Source organism: Gavia stellata, chromosome 10 (assembly GCF_030936135.1).
Source record: "Gavia stellata isolate bGavSte3 chromosome 10, bGavSte3.hap2, whole genome shotgun sequence".
Classification (NCBI taxonomy): Eukaryota; Metazoa; Chordata; class Aves; order Gaviiformes; family Gaviidae; genus Gavia; species Gavia stellata.
Window position 1 is genome coordinate 27,328,078 of NC_082603.1, and position 20,358 is coordinate 27,348,435.

Below are 20,358 nucleotides of genomic sequence, written 5' to 3' on the forward strand. Positions count from 1 at the left end.
TTTATTTTTCATGCCATGTGCCAAGCTTTCATTAGTCAAAGTGTGAAAAATCCCATTTGCTGTGTTTCGGAGAGTTCATGTTGGAAGCATTTAGAGAGCAATTCACTGATCTTTCAATCACTAGAGAAGGGATCACCCTGGGATCTGGCCAGCCACATGGAACTCAGGGGTTGTGCTTTCATCCTCAGCTTTGTAACCCACCCTTTTCTTGAATTTGGGCAAATTGCTTCATCTGTCCGCATCTTGGATCCCCAATGACAAGGATCAGGCTTTCAAGTCATAAATTTGTTCAGTAGTGTAAACTTAATATATCTCAGATACTGATATGGTGGTAGCCACATGGTCGGACTCTTCAAGCTAAATAAGCTTGATAAATGGAGACAAGTCTGGGTCTGAACATAAGTTTTGGAGAAGCTCCAGAGCACAAACAGCATGAATCCTTGATTTCACTCTATACCATCACACAAAACCAAGCATGCTTTTCTGTGCATTTGGATAGCCCCCTGCTGAAGTCCAGGTCCTGGTCTCTTCATCCCAAGCCTACCTTATTTTGGGGCTGATACAGGGAGATAAGATCCCTGCAGTGTCCTCTCTAAACGAAGTCGCTGTAGAGACAGTGAAGGATCATGGAATAAGTAGAGACGCCCAGGGAATGGCTTTAGCTTGATGGATTTAACTTCATGAAGCTGTGTATGTACCCATGAATACGTAAACTGAACATGAGTTTGAGGTCCTGTTCCTACCTGTCTCTACTGTCCCTATTCCTCTGGGTAAAATAGGAAGAGCATAAGAGCCAACATGAGCAAGATCAAACCCTTTGCTTATTCAGATGGAAAGTATTGCTTAAGTCCCCAGGGTTACATGAACTAAACCTAGGAGTTTGCTTTCTTTCTTAGAAATGATGTTGCCAAGTTCTAGACAGAATTTACAGAACAAACCTCTTGGCATTGTAATTCATTGCAAAGGAGACCCAAGTTTATCAACTGAATTATAGATGATGGAGCCTTATATCAATTCTTTATGTGTCCTTTTTGGCTTCTTTTCATGGTCCTTCTCTGCCCTCATCAAGATGCCCAATGGAAGACTTAAATCCATTTTCACCCTCTTTAGAGGCACCAACGATAAAGCAAATGAAATATTATTCTTTCTGAGTAGTAAATTTATAGCAGGCAATAACAAATCCATGAGAATTTATATGGCCTTTTGCCAAAGAAACCAAGGATTTGAATCCATATACTGAAAAATATATGCATATCTATTCCGGTGTTTAAGGAGCTATGGGAAATCCATTTTTTTTAAGTGAAATGAGAGAAAAGTATCCCAAATCACCTATGACCCTCCTTTTAAAGCCTGAGTGTCATCAGAAGGTTAAAACTTTATTAAGACTTTCTCATGCCTTTCGCTCCCTGACATGTCTAAGGGGATGAAGGTATGAGAAGAATGAAGGCGTCATACCATCAAACAGCTGAGCTTCCCATTATCCATGCATGGGACAATGTGACTTGAGGCTCAATGTCAGTGTCTGCCCACTGAGGTAAGGGCTAGAAGCCTTACCAGATCCTCCCCTGAAGGAGCCGTGGAAGATGCTAAGATACTCCCTTTGCACTGAAGTAACATGTATCAGCGTTCCTAAAACCCAACTACACCTGGTCTCCTGCAACCTCTGTTCATTATCTTTTGATAGTTGTTAGCTTGCTGGCCTTCTCACAGCTAACGCCCCACAAAAGGCAATGAATTATCCTTCCAGTAAGCTGCATGTTCACTGGCTAACCACTCTGCTGGATTTCTTTCACTCTTCCCATTGTCCTTGGTTGCTTCTCTTGTGCTTTGGTCATGTTGGTAGGAGAATAAATGAGATATCAATATCAAATCAACCTGGAGCCCACTGAGATTTCCTTCTTCAATCTGGGATTTGAACTTTCTGTTCTGAGAAACCTCTTGAGAATGACTGGCTACCACAGTGTCTTGTTTGCTCAGACAGCTCAGGTCTCCATGGCTCAGTGGTTAAGGGAATCTACCAGATCTCTAGATGGGCATTTCCCAGGCTGCATGCTACTAGTGCACAGTTGTGGATCATGCCTCCTGCAGAGCTTGCTTTAATATTTTTGGCAAATCTTACCATGTCCTCACCAGTCCTTATTTGGCTACGCATGTGGAAGTCTTCAGACATGTCTGCAGTCGGATGCTAGCCGTGTTTTCAATCAACACGATTCAATTTTAAATTATAGCTGTAAGAGCTTTTCAGGCTGTGCTGACAAGCCTGGTCCTTAAAAAAAAAAAAAAAAAAAAAACCAAAACAAAACCAAACAAAAAACAAGCTTCAAACCAGTGTGCTTTGGGGAGAAGAAGGGAGGGAAAGTGATATCCATTCTGGGAAGGAAGAAACAAGAATAACAAATCTGGCACCCCAGTCTGTGTTTGCTCTAATGATGCATCTCCATGTGCTTTGTGTCCTTTGGTAACACTGCCCTTTCCATGCCACGTCGTGGATCGTAAGATGAGGAAGCTTGGCCCAAAATAAACGCTAGGCTGCTTTTCATCTCAGGGGTTTGTTTGTGCCAAGCAAACAAAGTGACTTCTTTGTGGCTGTTTGCATTTGTCGTTCCAAGTTGTCTGAGCACTAGGTTATAAATACATACCACCAATTGATAGCCTCAATATGTCCAGTCGGACAAGCTTTGCATGCTGGCAAGAAAAGGATTTGGCTTGCCTTAATTATTTTTGTTTTAATACTTTTTTAGATGTTTTATATAAATCAACAATACTGTAAATACAACTCAGGAGGAGGGGGTTCCTTCCTTACCCATTTTGTAGATGGGTTTTCTGACCAATAATTTTAGGTAAATTTTCTGTTTCTTATTTGTACTCTTTACAGTCCTGTATGTAAAAGGATGCTGTCAAGTTAGGTATGTAATTTAATGTCATCAACATTTTTAGATTGTTTTTAATGCTGAAATAAGGTCAGAATTTTATTAACTTACCTCCTTTTAGAGGAGATGCAAGGTATGAGAAGAACGTGAGAGGCTGAGTTGTTCTGAGCTCTGCCTTAAGAGTGCTAATGGTAAGCCAAGACCCTGCTGTCCTGGGCCTATGACAAGAAGGCCAGTTAATCAGTGGCGACTCTGAGCAGTCTAAGCTAAATCCTGAGTCTTGGGGACGGTTAGCCAAATCCTGACGACTTCACTGGGGAATGTTCAACCTTCTAGACTTGATTTTTTTCTGTGCCCACCCCCAGCCCCCACCGCTGAAAAACAATGTTGGTGAAAAATGCCTCTTTGGGAATTTAATTCGTATGGAAAACATTTTATTTTTGTATCCAAATCTTCCAGTCTATGTAGGGTTTTACATTTGCTTTCAGCAAAGATTATTTTTCACTATTTTTCTCATCCAAAATTCTTATTAAGAAACTGAATGCTTTTACCAAAAATGGGTATCTTTTCCTTCCCCTTCACCCCCTTCTCCATTCACAACATGCCCCAGATCCCTGAAAACAAGCTAATTGAAAGGAAGCACGTTTCTTTTAAAAATTTCCCATGGAAATGATTTTGTTGTGGTTAATGTCTGCTTTGTCTCTCTTCTGTCTGGGGCTGGAAGAAAATTCCTCGAAAACATTATCAGCCAGTGTATCTCTACAGCCCAAGTGAGGTTCTGAACATCTCATTTATTCATTTATATGATAATCCAGTAACCATAATTGTGGTCACTGGCTTATTTGCAATTTGTATACTGAAATAGTTGTGCACAGTTGTTTGAAAACTGGATCTCACAGCTTCAGACACATTTCAGGAAGAATGTGCTTTATGTATACATGCATACTTATTTTTTACGTGATTATACATACGTGTGTATATATATATATATAAAATATGTACATATGGTTGGAAGTGAAAGATCATGAGATGAGCTTTCTGTGCCTGCTTTTAGCTTTGCTTTGAAACTAGCTTTTCCAGGGTGACCTGGAAACAATGTCCATCCAGAGCAGGAGGCAGATGGACCCAGGTCAGTTTTACACAGTGGTTAGTCTGCTTCTCTTCCTGGTTCTGGTGCAAAAGGAGAATATTTTGCCCTGTACATGCATGACAGCATGGAAAGGTATGTGCTGTATCTGTGTGAACTGAACTGGCCAGCTTCAGTCTCCTCCAGGCATTCTGATATAGTGTGAACGAGCCTTCATAGAGTCTGGTCCACGTGTAAAAAGCATGAAAGAAAACAGACGTGGGGATCTGTGTCCCTTTGTAAATCCAGTTTGCAGAAATGGGCTTCTTACTTGCACTTATTCCTGTGTGTGTAAGTTGGGAGGCATGTAATATAAATTGAAGCCTAATTTTTTCTTTGAAGCTATTAACACCCACCCACAAGCAACAGGAAACAGACTTCAACTTTAATTAGTACCAACACATTCAAAATTCACCCTATATTTGCCTTCAAGTGCAGCAAAACAGCTTCAAAGTTAAAAGCTTCTTCACTTTCTAAGTAATAATGAGGTATTAATGAGGCAATTAGGGGCTTGTAAACATGGTGTCAAAGAGATATGAACTAATCACCATCAACAGGAAAAAAACAGATCCCTCTGACTTCAGTGCTCTGTGCTCTCCCTAGCCCCCTGAGGCATTCTGTGCTTGTAAACTAATCCACAAAAATGTTCTAGATTAATTCAAAACACTATCCTCTTTTTAATTCCCTGACTGTCTTCGGGCTTGTTTCTGAATAGATGCTCTGTGTGAAGGCTTTTAAATACGCACTTTTGTTATTGCAATAAAACCCAGATTGAAGTTCTCTTGCACTAAGCTGTCAATTTATATTTGGCTCCCTTCTTAGATACATATGAAATACTTCTAAATCATTTGTTAGAAGATTTCTTCCAGTTTATTTCCTTTTAGGCTATTTAATTAAAAAAATAAAGCATGTAATTTAATTAGAACTGACGAACACCACTTTTTTTTTCTTGAGTGTAAAATGTTAGTGTTGAAAATGAAGTATTAAATACACCAGTTAAATCTTGGAGTGATGCAGATAGGGCAGGGACAAACATTTGCCCTCACAGATTTGTTACCTGGAGTGTTGGACTAGGATTAGTGCAATCTGATCGCACTAATTTGCTGCACGATTTTATGAGAGTCACTTTTATGATTCTCATTTCCTTGTGGCAATACAGTTCAGATCTGATCTAGCTAGTGCCTGAAATCAACCTGTCATGCTGCTTTCTGTTGCTAAAGGAAAAGCCACAGGAGGTTTATCCACGGTAAGATACTAAATGTGGTCCCACCTTTGTGATGCATTTTGAAGTTGTTCCTATTAGAAAATATGATTCCAAAGAACATTTTATTTTCTAAATTAAAGTAGAGAAAAAAAAGAACAATAGAAAAAATTTCTCAGATATTCACAAGACTCCAGGCGGCGAGGCTTTAGGAAGTGTAGACTGAAGCATTTCGTAATCTGGGAGCAAACATATCCTTACAGCATCCCTGATACATACACTCCAAATATTCATGTGACAGTTGAAATTCTGACCTCGCTGCTTTCTTCAAATTATCTCCACAGATGGTATTGCTCCACAACTGAAAGTACTACTGATTTGAGAGAGGATTTTTGGATATGGCCTGTTGTCTCCTGGAGATTAGGGTGAAACTCCATATCCTTTCTTTGTGTGATCTCATTACAGTTAGTTCTCTAGGGATGAAAAGTGAGTTCACTAAACCAAGTTATTGTGAAAAAATATTTTGAAACATAACACATTGTGGTTTGATCCTGCATTCTCACAGGTATATGTTGGAAATAACTTGGTTGAAGTCAGTAACATGTGTGTTAAGCTCTCAGAAGTGAAAACAGAATGGAGGCCCTAATAGTTTTTCCTACATCAGGAATTTGATCTAATCCACAGGAAAATTGTACATGAGTTCAACAGTCCAGCACTTTGCCTAGTAGTGTGCAGTTGATTATAACTCTGGAATTGCCCCTTGACAGACAAGTTAAAAATGGTTTCCAAACATTTCTGAGAAGAATTCTTATAGAGATGATGGCGGTGAATCACGTCTGCAAATGTGAAAGCCTCTCCAGAAATTCAGCTTATTGTTTGAATTTTCAGCAGTATTTTATTCTGGACATGAATAACCTCTCATAGCAGCTGGTTATGCAGGTTATGCATAAACTTTATGTGTTGCAGTAGAGATTCATGAGTGTTCAATACTACCTCTCTTTTAGAGGTTAGCTAGCAGAACTTCATTGAGTGTGTCCTCCATCTAAGCCCATTTAATTTGTGGCTGATTTAGAAAATTTCAGTATTTATTAAAACCTCTGCACAATGAAGAATCAGCCACACCCTGTGGTCCTGTGCAGTCTAATAATGTCTCTCCCCTCAGTATTAATACTTGCAAAGCTTTAGCCTGTACTTGGATATGACCAATTCTTTTTTCTGGACATGAGATTTTGTTACGGCATCACTGGCCAAGCGAAGCAGCTCTTGGGTATCCCACTTTGTTTGTGGAGGCAGGCTTTGGGGAAGATACCACCCATTCCATGTTGCATGTAAATTCCCCGACCACGAGCATGCACACTCGTGGCCTTCACCCAGAGCTTTGTGCATGGGAGTTTGTAGACACATGAAGATTTTGGTGTGTGGTTGTAGGGCCAGGAGGGTTGACGCTTGGATGAAGATTTTACTAGCTCTCATTAAACAAACACACATAGGCCAGTGTCACAACCTTTCCAATATTTCTTTCCCCAAGCATAAGAGCCAGTATCTCTCATCATGTTAGGAAGAGACCACAGCTACAGGCGTCAGCTGCAAACACATCTTCGGTGGTTCCTTCCAAGCAAAGTGGCTGAAACCTCTGACTCCTACTGGGAGTTTAAAGGGGTTTGGGACTGGTGACCCTAAATGCAGCTGGTCAATAAATCACGGGTCTGGCCCCCAGAGTCCCAGACAGGAGGGGAGCCCTGGTGTCCTGCCGTGAGTGCATGAAGCAGAAGCCAAGGTGTGGGAGAGGGGGCAGCCAGAGCATCCCCATTTCAATGTGTGAGACACAACAGACCTGCCTTGTTAGCTCAGAGCTCTAGTGCTTGAGACATTACCTTTCCTTCACCCCTTTCCTTCCTCTCCCCTTGCGTTAATCCTACATAACTCTCTCTGCTCTTTCCATCTGGGTGGGGATCTTAAAGACCCCTACAGTTCTGCAGGGCCTCTCCTGTTTGTGTGTAATAATACAGGATAGCTGGACCATTAACACCTTCTCTGAGCACAGCATGTTGGAGTTGCAACACTTTCCGGCCTGGGCTCCTTTGCCAAAGGGTATTGTGTGTGCAAGCTCAACTCTTCTTTTAAAATCCCAAATAGGGTTTTCTTTTCTCTTTTCCTTGCAGTTTGTATGTGTTTTTGCCATTGGTATCCATGGGACTTTTCCTCTTGTGGTTCCTTTAGAGGTAACAGAGTCTGGGGTTGCTTTTGTTTGTTGTTCTCGTTCCCTCCTCCTCTCCACCATACTATGGTTTCTGGGAGGCTGGTGACCGAGAAGGAGAGGCTGAGTGAGTCTGTGGAGTAGTAGTCAAATGTGGAGCCCTTTGCTTTGAGGTCATTACATAATCAGAGAATCACAGAATCACTAAGGTTGGAAAAGACCTGTAAGATCATCAAGTCCAACCATCAACCCAACCCCACCATGCCCACTAAACCATGTCCCGCAATGCTACGTCCAGACGTTCCTTGAACACCTCCAGTGATGGTGACTCTACCACCTCCCTGGGCAGCCTGTTCCTATGCTTCACCACTCTCTCAGTAAAGAAATTTTTCCTAATATCCAGCCTAAACCTCCCCTGGTGCAACTTGAGGCCATTTCCTCTTGTCCTGTCGCTAGTCACTTGGGAGAAGAGACCAACACCCACCTCTCTGCAACCCCCTTTCAGGTAGTTGTAGAGAGCGATGAGGTCTCCCCTCAGCCTCCTCTTCTCCAGACTGAACAACCCCAGTTCCCTCAGCCGCTCCTCATCAGACTTGTGCTCCAGACCCCTCACCAGCTTCGTCGCCCTTCTCTAGACATGCTCCAGCACCTCCATGTCTTTCTTGTAGTGAGGGGCCCAAGACTGAACACAGTATTCGAGGTGCAGCCTCACCAGTGCCGAGTACAGGGGCATGATCACTGATACAGGCCAGGATGTCATTGGCCTTCTTGGCCACTGCTGGCTCATATTCAGCCGGCTGTCAACCAGCACCCCCAGGTCCTTTTCCGCTGGGCAACCCCCCAAGGCATTGTTACCAAAGTGTAGGACCCGGCACTTGGCCCTGTTGAACCTCATACCATTGGCCTTGGCCAATCGATCCAGCCTGTCCAGATCCCTCTGCAGAACCTTCCAACACTCAAGCAGATCAACACACCTGCCCAACTTGGTGTCATCTGCAAACTTGCTGAGGGAGCACTCAATCCGCTCACCCAGATCATTAATAAAGATATTAAACAATACCGGCCCCAAAACTGAGCCTTGGGGGACTCCGCTTGTGACCGGCCGCCAACTGGATTTGATTCCATTCACCACAACTCTCTGGGCTCGCCCATCCAGCCAGTTTTTTACCCAGTGAAGAGTGTACCTGTCTAAGCCATGAGCTGCCAGTTTCTCCAGGAGAATGCTGTGGGAGACAGTGTCGAAGGCTTTATTAAAGTCTAGGTGGACAACATCCACAGCTTTTCCCTCAACCACTAGGCAGGTCACCTGGTCATAGAAGGAGATCAGGTTGGTCAAGCAATACCTGCTTTCATGAATCCGTGCTGGCTGGGCCTGATCCCTTGCTTGTCCTGCACATGCCCTGGGAATGCCATCAAGATGAGCCTCTCCATAATCTTCCCCGGCACCGAGGTCAGACTGACAGGCCTGTAGTTCCCTGGATCCTTCTTCCAGTCCTTCTTGTAGATGGGCATCACATTGGGAAGCCTCCAGTCATCTGGGACCTCCCCTGTTAACCAGGACTGTTGATAAATGCTGGAGAGTGGCTTGGCAAGCTCCTCCACCAGCTCCCTCAGTACTTTTGGGTGGATCCCATCAGGCCTCATAGACTTGTGAGTGTCCAGGTGGCATAGCAGGTTGTTAACTGCTTCCTCCTGGATCATGGGGAGTTTATTTTGCTCTCCATCCTTGTCTTCCAGCTCAGGGAGCTGAATACCAGTTCAAATATTAGCTGAATATTAGTTCAAATAGAGCTGAAGTAAGTGACATCTGGAGGGTTTTGCCATCTGAGAGCTGGTATCTGGATTTCCATCACAAAAACATAATGAAGGCTGGTTACTAGGGATTTATGACTGAGTTGGATTCTGTGGGATATAATAAGGTGAGTCGCCACTGAAACCTTTTTCAAGTTTGAGACATTCCTGGTATCTCGGTGATGTATATACTTTGGGGGATCTAATAAGGACCAGCTCAAATCACAGCTGTGCCTCCTGGATTGTTCCGCAGCTGCCTTTTGGAAACTCTGAAGGCCAAGGTGCAATTGCTTTGCAGACGAGGCCTGAGGCAAGTAAAGAAAATGATGTTTCATCTGTTTTACCCCAAGAACACCGCTTCATGCATTCACACATAGGTATTGTAAACATATAAACAAAGCTCTGTGATGTTATGGAAATGAGGACCCAGAAATAGATGGCGAAGAATGATCTGTAAGTGCATGTGAGGTTGATCTGAAATACAGGTAAGCAGTGAGCAAAAAGCATTCTGAGGAGGAGGTATCTCTACAACAGCAGAGGTGTCTACTGCCTCCCTTCATGTTAATCCCTGCCAGTTAGTCACAGCAAAACTGGGGGGAGGAACTTCAGATTGGCAAGGATGTGTCTTGTGGTTAGTGACAACGCAGCTTTGTTTCTGTGTAGATGGGCACATCTTTGTAAGAATCAAAATTTTATTGCATTCCTGTAGCTTTCTGAGGTGAAATCTTGCTCCATCAAAGCTCAGAGTCTTCCTCTTCACTTGGGTGGGTACAGGAGTTCTGTCAAGGAAGGTAATACAAGTCATCACCTGGGATAGGCCAAAAGCATCTGTAATTTAACACTAGCAAGAGAGAGCGGTTGCCGTGAGTGATCTTGTCACTTGCACTGCAGAGTGGTGGAGATGATGTGTCCAGAAAGAGGTTACAATTTTGTTAGTGGTCCCAGGAGCAGCAGCGTAGTCTTCTGTTGAAAGGCAGTATGTGTTGTCTATCCTGATACACAGGAGTGGCAGTTCCCAGAAGGGTGAGTCTGCCCTGTACATGTCACGCCAGTAATCCTCCGCCTGAACTAAGGCCTGCCCTATATCACAGGGATGCTATTTGAGCTGTAAACCTGGAGCACTGGTTGGCTGTAAGGTTAGCAATGAGCTGAAGTGCAGAAGACCATCAATGACTTTTCTGCAGGTGAAGAGTCTCTCAAGGATCTCTTCATGTGGCAGAATAGTCACCGGAAACGCAGTGAGAAATGACCAGGCTGTTCTCTTTAGCATCAGTTAAGAGCTTTGTTCCCTCTCTGACCCGGGCTCCCACAGTGGCTGTCGCTAAACTGCTTCAGTTTTCGGCGCTGCAGTTCCCTGGCATAGGAACGGGTTAACAGTCTGTGTAGCTGGTCTTTTTAGACTACAAGCTTTGTGTATGCATATGCTGTGAGAGATTTGTCAGAGTATTTCCTGGAATGGGGTGCTGATTAGCCAGGGCCTCCTGAGAACTCGTAATGTTAATCAATATAATGATTGTAATAACTAATGCTAACAAAGTCAAGAATGGTAACAAAAAGCTCCAGAGTATAGTGTCCTTTGATTTTGAGGCTTTTAAAGGGGAGCAGAAAAGAATGATTTGGGGACATAATAAAGGAACCCCCTCCCTTTCATAGATTTCCTCCTGGGAAAAATATTTTATTGAGAGAGGGTATGTTAGCCAAAGCAATACATAAATATTTTACTTATTAGAGCACAGGCTGTTTCTCTTCTCGTTGGCTCTGTTGCCAAGGCTGGCCTCAGACAGAAATTTGCAGTGTCCGTTTCTGTACTGTGTGGTAGGGGAGCCGGGGGGCATGGAGACCCAGGCCATGGATTGAAAGCCTGCCAAAAAAAAAAGAAGGAAAAAGCCCTTCTTACAACTGTTGTCTTGCTCATAAAATGTGACATTTGCATGGCAGCCGCCAAGTCCCTGTTTTTGTCTTCATAAACAGGGCTTTGGAGCAAAGATGTGGAAAGCCCAGTGTGGATTGAATTGGGCAAATGGACCAGGTCTCAGCAGCCAACCTGACAACAAAACCAATTACCCTGTGAGGGCAGAACACATACTGCCACCTTTCCAATACACACCACCCTGTGTGAGTTCTCTGATGTCTGATAGGGCTTAGGCTGAGCATGCTTTCTCTCCCTGGGAGACCTAATAAGATTTCATTCCCCTCTACCTGACTATTTCCACAAGATGTGGAGAAACATAGTATCACTTTGCTCTCCATCTCCATTGTGCTTCATTGAATCAGACAATGCTTCAGAAAGGAGATAGAAAGGAAGGCAGAGATGCTCAGGCACCTGAACTTGTGTAAAGACTGAAATCATAGGTGGATTTCCCTCACATTAGAGTTGTTCAATCACTTTTTAAATCTATCAAGGTAAATAAACATCTGTGTCCAGTCTCTGGCTCAGAATGCCCTTACACTGCAGATTGTGAGAACCTGAGTGGCAGGGGGCAGATGCTGAGAGAAGCAGGGCTGTATTTCTTCTGCTCCCTCCATTAGCATGAGCAAGTGTCTGGTTCTGAGCACAGGTGGATCTTTGGCCTGACCCAGGGGGACAGCTCTTATGTTCTTATACCCAGTTTCTTAAGGATCCTGTCTGCACTGGTAGTTTATAGCAGATGTCGAGAAAAGTATAAAGACAAGGCAGATGATATCGATACTTCCCCAAGGTGTTCTCTCTCAGCCTCTGGAAAATTGTGGTTCAGATACTTTTAGCCAGAAGTGGTATCTGTTGTGTTTTAATACCTCTGCAATTGATTTTTCTTGCATGCTTTTGTCTAACTAACTTTTGAGCCCATGTAAATGGCTGACACGTGGCAGAGTGCTCCGTAGTTTAACTGCCTGTGCAATTGTGTAAAGACCTATCTCCCCTCTTCTGCGCTGTACCCACCTCCAGCTGATTCCAGCTGATGTCCTGCAGCTCTTGGAACTTGAAAGGTACCGTCCATCCCTCATCGCTCACTCAATGCTCCCTGTAGTTTTATAGACCTTGAGCATATCTGTCTTCTTTTCTATGTTCAAGCATCTTAGTCCATTCTCACACAGAAGTTCTCCAGCCATTCTCTTCCATACCTATTCCAGTTTTACTATATCCTTTGATGTTCAGTGAAAAGCTGGATGAAAACTGCCTGTTTCCCAGGGCCGAGCCAAGGATTGTTTGGCTTGTAACATCACTTAGAGCAATTTAGGGTTTGTTCCATGCTTAAATTTTTACTGGTGAGCTTAAAGAGGGCAAGAAAAGGTGATCCAGAACCAGATATGGCTGGTTCCCACTTTTTTCTATCAGGTTAACTCTCCAGCTGCACTGTCTGGAGTGAGAGCAGGTTCAATTGAATTAGAAGTGGAGAAAGTTTGTCAGTGAGTTGGCAGATGAATTTTGCTTTACACCATGGAAACGGATATGGTAGTAGAAATCATTGCCAGTCAGTGTGTGTTCTCTTTAGCTCTGTTTGCCAGTGAGAAGATACAACAAAAGCCAACTTTGTTCTTGCCTAGTGATCGCATTATGAATCTGCTTAACCACGTATACATTCCCTGATCTGTGAATATTTTTCAAATTGAGTATCTGTTGGTGAAAGTAGTTCAGAGGTGACTGGATTCTTTTTAAACTCTGGAAACTGCTTTCAAAAAGCTTTTTGCAAATGCTGCATTTTGTAGTCCTCTTTCTTCCCACCCAGGGAATTCAATCTGGGCACAAGGGTATCTGCTAGGGGCTTGCAAAAGGTTATGCTCCAAAGCTAAGCATGTGTTTTTATGAAATGCATGAATAACTTTGACCACACTGAGGGAAAATGCACTCTGTAAAACTTAAGCCATTGCAAGGCAAGCTGCGAAGCTGGAAATGTTGTGCTGTCAAGAAAAGACAGTTCTTTCAGTCTTCCAAGGTGAAATCCTAGCCTTCGTCTAACTATATGAAGCTGGTGGCAAATTTCCCAGATTTCAACAGGCCAGGGTTTCGCCTACAGTTGTTAAGGGCTGCAGGGGCTGTAATGGACTGGACAGAGTTAACTCTGATGTCATCCAGGCAGTGGGATTTTTCCCAGTGTTTTCTGCATGTGGGTCCAGGAACTTGCTATTGAATTAGAATCTGTCTAGGAGGAGTGCTGGTAATTGCAGAAACAAATCCCAGGGGTTGCCATTTAATCTACAAGCTCAGTTTTGTTTCAATTAGCTGTAAAGTTGGCAATGAGCACAAATGGGGAACCATGAAATGAAAGCTCCTCCAGTGAACACTATGTCCACAAACTTTTCAAATTGCTGACTCTCATTAGAGAGCCAAGGGAGAGGAGAAAATAAAACCACAAACAGTGAGATCCAATTATCATCTTTCTCCTTTGTTCTTCCACCATCTGGAAATGGCTGGTTTATGTTCTAGAAAAGGGGCATGTTCTAGACCTGGTTGTGCAGTTGCTCTGCAGCAATATTGTCTCTCTGGATTGAGATAGAGGGTGCTAAGGTTTCATTTACATGGGACAGAGGTGCTCTTCCATTTCTTTGCCCAGGATTTCTGTGCCCACTCAAGCATAATGACAGATCGTGCTGTTTCCATGTGTAAAATCAGCTTCAAAACAGAACTAAAGACAGTTAATATTGTGTCCAGGGTCCTCCAAAGAGCAGAGCCTAACCTCAGCATATTTGAAAATGTAGGATCTGAGAGCTTTTTCCCAGTGACATTTACTTGTTGAGCCAAACTGAATGTTTATAAAAATGGAAACAGTTTCTCTGCTTATAACTCCTTCTGGGCTGTCACATGCTGCTTGGCCCTAATGTTAGTGTGAGCCCGGCAGACAGCACAGTCAGGCTGTGCTCAGAGCCCTGTGTTTGGAAGTGACCATGCTTGCTGTAGTCCAGCTTTCAAGAAATATCTCTGTTTTGCAAATAGCACAGACAACTTGCTCACTTGACCAAGCCCTGAGCTTGGGCTTCATTAAACCTAGAACTTTTCAAGTCAAGTAGGATTCAGGTAAATACATACTGAAAGCTAAAAATGCTGTTTCTCTGGCAGCTTTCACCTGACTTCGTTTCAAGAAAAAGTTATGTTTTCCAGGCTTTTTATATCAAGCATTCAGTCATTCAAGCAGGACTAAATATACTCCCAATTAATACAGTAAGTTGTATTTTCGAAGTTCACTCATAGAGATTTTCATCAGTACATCTCAAAGGACATTTTGCAGATGGGGGGAAAAAGAGGACAAGAATTAAAGTGAGTTGTCTGAGGTGACAGAGCAAGCCAGTGTCAGAGCAAGCCAGTGTCAGAGCTGGAATCAAGATTCCTGACTCCTGGGAAGTGTTTTATCCACTAGACAAAACGCTCTGTTCCTGCTGCTGAAGGTGATGTTAGCATTTTCATTAGGCACTTCAAAAAGAACAATTGTTCTATTCAGTGTTTTACAGCAAGAGAATGTATATTCAAAACAGAGCCAAGGTCTGGCTGTTAATTCCTTGTTCCCAACCTGCTGGATGTTGCTGCCTTATGAAGACACCTTTATTAATTTCCCTAAAAGGAAAAGTAATAAAACCATCCTAATCATCAAAGATGTTGCTGTTACAGTTCCCAAAGCTATCTCCATCATATTATCTTTCCTTTTCCTCCAGACAGATGCTGGTAGAACCCATAGAATTCTTGTGGCGTGAGTTGGACCAGAGACCTCCAAAGGTGCCATCCAGTCTAAAACATTCTGTGATTTTACAGGCTATGGGTCATCAAATCAGCCTCTCTGAGAAAGGTCCTGTGCCAGAAAATACTTGTTTGGGTATACTAAAGTCTGCAGGGGCAAGGTTTATCTTTGAACAATGTGACTGCCAGAAACTTGGCTAGAAACAGTTCACCACTATGGCTTTTTAAAAAGTTTTTCCCAGAATCCTTTGCAATCATAAGCACCTTTTTTTTTATTATTCCATTTGCAAGCTGTTTACCCAGTGTAAAAGTGGTGGGTGAGCTCATGTCATTCCCACACCAGGTTTTCAGAATGAGAAAGCTGTGTGTTACCTCATGTTCCTGTGGCTTTGACCAAAGCAGGAGTCTCTGACAGATGTTAGTTCAGAGATCACAGGGTACAGAGTGACTAAAAAAATGTGGTTCAGGGTAGATTTACCATGTAGCATCTCAAATGTAGCAATAAGACTTTGGGGGCAAAGAACAAGTGGCAGGAGTTGAGAGACTGTTAAAAAATAGTACACCTTTCATGTACCCTCACCTATTAGTGCAGATAACGCTCAGAAAGAAATAAAGAAACACAGAGAATTCCCAGAGCTTTTTTTCAATTGATTATAAGCTCTTACAGCTTCTATGGTATCTTATCTTTACCGGTACATTAAAGACATCCTAGTCTCTAACACTTTCTCTTTGCTGCATTCCTGTTTAGGAACGCTGTGATACCCTGCCCATTTTACAAATGAAACACTGCAGGGTTGAGGGACTGCCTCAGGGTCATCCAGGGAACCAGTCTTAGAGCAGAGAATTAAACAAAGGTCTCCCAAATCCTGATGAGTGCCTTAACCACTTTTGCCTCCCTACCTAGCATGCTTCAGCACACGGAGCAAATTTTAATTTGATACTGAGATAGACATATGCACCTCAGGCACTGTATAAAGTGGAGCATGGGAGTCCTTTCAGAAGAGTCTTTGGTGAATAGTTACTCTTTCAATCCCATTGACTTCCAAAAGTCTCTGTTGTTAAGAGTGGCTCAGCATTGGCCTTTCTCCATAAGCAGTCTCATCGGTCAAGAGGACTATTGAAGTCAAAATGCTCTGGAGACTAAGTCACAGGATCAGAATCTGGCCCAAGAAAAGAGAAAAAGAGTTTCAGCGCTTGTCAGGGAAACTCATCTGAACACCTCTAGCAATTTAAGGAAAGTCCTACAGACATGCCAGCAAAACATTTCACTGGTTTCCATTAAATAGTTATCACAGATATTGCTTCCAAGCAGATCCATTTCTTAATATATAAAGCAGTTTAGCCACAGCCATTATGTATTTTAAAAAAAGGTAAAAATCTGTGAGTTCAGGAGCACTTGAGCAAAGCAATAAATTCTCCTTTGAACCATTAAAATTTTTGTTAGGCAACATCATAGTGTGAACATCGCCTTGTCTTCCGACAGTGGATTATTCTCCCAAGCCCTCCTATGCTCTTCAGGTCACTAATGAGCTGTTCAGCCCTCAGTAAATAAACTGTGTGGTGGTCCTCACCCAGGGACCTCCATGCCCTTTTCAGACACATAAATACCTTTATTCCCATTTTATAAGTGTGATAACATGGGTCAAGCTGGAAATAGTATTCTAGTTTCATTAATCTAATTGGACAGCAAGGTGGATTAAAGGATTAAACTAATAAATGGAGATAACCAACTTCTCAACTGTTTTGGGCTGGTGGAGCAAGTTCATTCTAACATGCCTTAACCCTGTAAGCCACATTTTTACCACCTTGCACCCCTCTGAGCGGATGGTTCTCTGACATCCTGTACTGCCATCTCAGGATAGCTCTGCTAATTCCCATGCCAAAGTATTAGCTGCCATCCTTTACCCTCTGCAAGTTACTGGGTCTGAGCCAAGAATCTGTCAGCATAAGAAATGCAAAATCAGATGGTGCAAGCCTGATTACAGTCCGTTGCTGTCTCACCCAGCCCTCCCACTGGTCGTTTCTCGGCAGACTCACTGCTCCACCAGATTGTTCTCCTGCCAGTTCATCAGTCGACGACATTAATAAATGGTTATAAAGATAAGTTCCATCTTATCCTGAAGGCCTGCAGGTGATGGAAAAGATCCCTGCAAAAAGCAAAAGATGCAAGAGGTGGTCTCGGCTTGGGGCTTTCTTGGTAGAGCAAAGATAGGCAAGAGCTTGCTGGGAAGCAGTATGCTCCACAAAGTCAGAAGCAGTGAGTGAAGCTGTGATGTGTGACCTCAGTAAAATCCTTCCATCTCTGATTTTTCTCTAATCCTGGTACGTGCATCCAGTAAGACGGCTGTCACACACTGCACAGCTCCTCATTTCCCTTCTGAGGTTTTTGCTACAGGAGAAAGGGGGATCTGGAGCAGACCCAAGTACCTTTTTTACTTTGCCACATACAAGTGCCCTTGGTAAACATGGCTTTGGCAAAACCTGACCAATCTTATTTACATGCCATCACATTTACACAGGATTTTAAGGTCTTCATCCATTGAGTGGGCTCCCTGTGTGTTAAAGTTTCTGAGATGCTCCCACGCTAAAAGGTAGTGGGGTCCTTGGATTACACAAGCATCATCACACAGTTCCCCTCTAAAACAGGACTGTGTTTACCTTTACTGGTGGCTGAGGTAAAAGGGTAAATAATGTTGCTGAAAACCTGGCTTTTCATCACAAGCTTTTCAGTGTATGGATGGTCTCTTTATAGGACAGAAGTTGCAGTAAGTTAACCATACAATTCCCACAGAATCCCTTCCTCCTCCTACCCCCTCTAATTTGTTCTGGGTAAAATTAATTTCATCTCCCACATTGGCCTTTCTCTCCTGTTCCTAGGAGGACTCCTAGGCTCACACTGCCCTTCCTGACTGAATGTTCATCCTTACTCATGAGCCAACATTTTGGCCCATGGACCAATTTCATCTGGGCTCCTGGGGCAAAGAATGTCTTTTGTAGCATTCACCCTTTCTGCACATCCAGCCACCAGGGTTGGGAATGTGAGAGGAAAGATGGTGTTCCTGCATCACATGATAAACAGCTCCACATTCACTCTGCTCTTATGTTGGGCCAGTGGCCAACCCTCCTCATAACTGGCTGATCTTGTAAGCCAAAGAGTCTTGGACCTATCTCATTTCTGGGTGGGACCAGATATTGAAGATACCAGCCAAGGTGTCATGTCCGAATGCCAGACCACAGGCATAAAGTAAGGCTTAATTTAGTCTGATTGTCATCACAGAGTTGACAGACTAGGAATAGCTCTGCTTACAGGCAACACATGGGAAGCTTCCTCTGAATCCATATGGGAAATATTTTCCCAGGCAGGACCCATTTCAGCTAAGCCATTTTTAAATGAGCACCTCAGGAAAAGGCTGTGGTCAAAGGCAGAACCTCCCCTAGCTCACCATAAAATTGGGGGGGTCTAGGCAGAGACAGCAGAAAGACTTTTCCTCCCAGCTGGCAGAGACACCGACACAAATTTCCCTACAGCTCTTGGAGCAGAGTTGAGAACAGGAGCCAGAATATGGCGGATGTGAAGTCTCTCTGGGGCCTTGGCAGAAAAGACATGCTACTTTGTCAAATTATCAGAATTTGTGGTGGAAATGACCTATTAAACCTTTTTGCTCTTCCCACTGTCGTCACCCTGGGTTATTCCTTTCATAGATCTGTTAATGCTTTGTCAAAAGGCAGAAACATGGCTTTGACATAAAAAGCTGCTGTTTACAGTTGACAGAAAGCTTACATTAGACTGGGCCACCTGAACGCCCTCACCCAACATAAACAGAATCTATCAACACTGCTTAAGCCATTAACCCTGACAACTGAGGCTTTCCAGGGAAAGCTTTTATCAAAAGGGGGCTGCAAATGAAACCCGATGAGAAAAATCCTTGTTGCCCCAAATGTACTCAAATAACTTCCATGAGAAGATGTGGATGAGCCTTGTTAGGCTCACCCTAATCCCTTTGACAAGGCAGGGATTCCTTCAGGTTGGAACACAAATCCTCCAGGAATTTGAGTCTTCAGCTTCCTCTGCTCTCCATTGTAATGGCATTTATAATTTTTTAAAGATCATTATCTGATCAATGTGGGATAGGAATGTTTGGACTTGAGCATCTGAGTCATTAGTGGAGGGCCCTTCCATACCCAGTGAAGTCTGCTCAGAGAAAGCTCCCCTTGAGAGCTCCTCACAAGGTTTGTGACCTCTCTCTTGTATGTGCCCGGACACCAATAATTTCATGGAATTGGCTTGAGAAAGGGCTGTCTGAGGGAACCCACATGGAGAATATCTCCTGAAACTCTTCCTTCTCATGAGTGTTTAGGGCAAAGGGTGAGGTGAAGGGAAGAAGCCTGTAAAGAAAGCTTCACACGGGCTTTACAGATGTGATCAAACTCCTATTACCTCAAACATTTGGCCTTTGTTTGCAAGACAGAAGACTTCTGGAAAAAAGCATTTTCCAGCACAGTGCTGACTTTCCACCTCCAAATTGAGACTCTGGAAAAAGCTCAAAATTAGAGACAACAAATAAAGAGTAACAGGAACTTTTTCAACTTTGTGATGAGTTTTTAATTGTATCCACACAGGATTTCCCAAGGATTCAAGGGAGACAAGGTATTTTCACATTCCAGATGCAGAAATCTTTTTCCTCTTCATTCCCTCAACTGTGTTGAGAAGGAAACAAAAGTGAGTCGTAAATAAAGGGAAACAGTAGATCATACAGCAAATATTGCAAACAGTTGTTCAGATGCATGTAGAATTGCTTTCTGAGGTATATATCTCACTTGTTTTCCCAAAGGAAATCTAGCACACATCTACCTCCACCTGCTGGAAGAAGATTAAAAATGTTAACGATTATGATATTCAGATTACAGACTGAAGATCTTCTACATATTTTATGGAGTTTGAGGGGGGGAAAGATAACTTCTTATCGTGAAGAGAAACTATACTAAGGCCACAATTTCTGGATTTAGCAAGTCTTCAGTACATGGTAATAGTTAAACATTTAGCATTGCAGCGCAGGGGGAGACTTGTTTCTGTACTGAGTACATTTTTGACTGACTTTTCTCCACGTTGGATAGATATTTAGGGAACAGTATTGGCCTCATTGGACAGTGGTGGAAATCCAATGGAATTTAGCTCAAGGCAGAACCAGGCCATTGGTATGTGAACTGTGCAAGGCAACTGGGCCTTTTCCTCTCTGCAGATGGTAAATTCAGAGACATTCAGGACAGAAATATTCTCGTTTTAATGCTTTTACTGCTGGCTGCAAAAATGCAATGTGTTTAAATCACAGAGTAATCTTTTTGATCTAGGTCTGAAAACCAAAATAATTGCCTTTTGTAGTTTTAAAGAAGGTTGGAATTTTCCTGCATTTTTTTTTTAACTTTTATGGTAGTTGTAAAGAATATCAGATTGGTCATGAGGAAGGATTCTTCATGATAGTATGCTAGCCTGGACTTTGGAAGATTCAGTTTTGAGTCCATATACCA